The 2156-nt window shown below is 34.3% G+C and overlaps 1 long non-coding RNA gene across 1 annotated transcript; it reads right to left on the bottom strand.

The window, feature by feature from the left end:
- Window positions 1–339: 339 nt before the first annotated feature.
- On the bottom strand, window positions 340–1300 carry LOC150033768 (uncharacterized). Its single transcript, XR_016531756.1, has 3 exons — window positions 917–1300; window positions 764–834; window positions 340–664 (listed from the first exon to the last, which is right to left on the bottom strand). It is a non-coding gene; the product is annotated as an uncharacterized LOC150033768 (long non-coding RNA).
- Between the last annotated feature and the right edge of the window lie 856 nt (window positions 1301–2156).

The raw sequence follows: 2156 nt of genomic DNA on the forward strand, positions 1-2156 counted from the left end.
TCTAAAACTAAAACACGAAAGCATGAGATAACCATATGCGGAAGCGATGTCAAGATAAAAGAATGAGTACAAGAATACTCAATAAGTGACCAACTACTGGGCCCACTAGATGTACATGTTAACCTTCCTATCGAGACGAAGGTATGCACCGTGAATATAAGCATAGGCATAGGCATAAGGGGTGAATCTGAAAGCACACTTTCATAGGAAGTGATTTCGAAGAGTCACAATATCATAAGCATAGGCGGCGATCCCATAAGGACGTCAAAACATACACAGGGGATGTACATAGTCTAATAGGAGTGACAACAGTTACTATCAGTCTAACATGCAAAATACAACATCCAAATTCATGACAAGCTATAACATATTATAATAATCATAGTAACATAACTTAGGAGTTCCCATAAAAGGCACAACAATCTATACATTAATCAATCATGGCAAAACATACCATCATAATGGAACATGTTTTTAGGGTATTCACAATCTTAACATCAACCTGAGATTCAAGGACGAGCTGATAGTAAATCACTTACCTCATAACAAGCTTAAATAAATTTTTATCCAAGCAACTAATCTCCTTTAACCTTTAGAAATCTCGAGTCAACCCAAAACATGTCCCACTCCAATTGCACCTCAACCTCAAACAACTCTTTCAATCCTATGCCAAAATCACAAAGAAGGGTTGTAAATCACAATTCATAGTATAGTTAGGTAACATAAAAGGCCTTGAAACATTAAAATATCACAAGAACCTTACCGAAAATCTCCAAAACGAACCTTTACACCACTGGAAAGCCCACCTAATAACCTCAAATTCCTGAATCCAACCTTCAAAATTATGGGTAAATTAAATCTTGGGCCAAAACTTACACCGAAATCAATGGGCATTCCAAAAACAACCAAAACATACCTAAATCTCAAATTTCCAACGAAAAATGAAAACAGAGGGGGCTCTACGGTGGTTCAATGACCGTCAGTGGCTGACAGTGGCGCCCAGTGGTCAACATGACTATGACTTAAAGAAACGAGCGATAACCTCACAAACAAGTGCGACGACCCATGAATGACACGATCGAATGAACAACAACCGTCCAAGGGGATGCGTACGACAACGGTGGTGGCGCTTCACAGTGGACGGTGGTCTGGGCGATGAACGCACACCGACGTCTGGCTAAGCTGCGAATTATGAGAGAGAAGTGAGGTGCGACACTTCGTACGAGGAAGAAAGTAGATAGAAAAATTTTCTTCGTTTTCCTTTCCTTGCACATTTCCCTATACATACATACTATGGCTTTTTGGCCCTTAATCTCAAATTAATTAATTATAATTAATTAATTAATCAATGTTTTGATGATAACAAACTCAATTTTTAATTACTGAAAATCTTAGTGTTTTAATATGTCCATAGCGTAACAAGGATTCCAATACCTCTTGAATCACTCAAATCGGAGCTAAAACGAAGACGATATGACCGAAACAAGTCTATAGAGAAAATATCGTGATAGATGACGTGACATAACCAGACGATTTGCATGTAGACATGTGACAACATATTGGTTGAATGGTGGATCATTAAGAGATTAACATATGATGAACTTTTGATTTTTGGATTGACTTTAAAAAGAATAAATTTAAAAAGAAAATGAATTAAAAGAAAAATGAATTTAATATTATTTTATGTTTGTGTCTAACGGCTAGTTTTTTACACATGGTATTTTTTTTATTGAATTTAAAAAGAAAATGAATTAAAAGGAAAATGAATTTAATATTATTTTATGTCTGTGTTTAACGGCTAGTTTTGGACACATGGTATGTTTTTTTTTATCTTTTGGATTAATTTTAAAAAGAAAATGAATTTAATATTATATTTTGTTTGTTTCTAACGACTAGTTTAGTTAGAATCTCCATCATTGACTTTTCTTTTCCAAAATCCAATGGTCCAAATTAATTGTGGTTTCTAAAAATTTTTTTTCCATCTCTATATAAATCATCTTCCTCTCCAAATTTTAAACTAACAAATTTAACATTTCATAATCCTCCAAAACTCAAAAGTTCCATTGTTGCTCTCTCTAAATTCCCAATTTTTTTTCTTTTTGTCTTATTCTTGAGAGAGTGGTATTATATTGTGAGGATAAATTAGTTGAGTGCTT

Source organism: Benincasa hispida, chromosome 9 (assembly GCF_027475165.1).
Source record: "Benincasa hispida cultivar pf3 chromosome 9, pf3_genome.v1.1, whole genome shotgun sequence".
NCBI classification, from domain to species: Eukaryota; Viridiplantae; Streptophyta; class Magnoliopsida; order Cucurbitales; family Cucurbitaceae; genus Benincasa; species Benincasa hispida.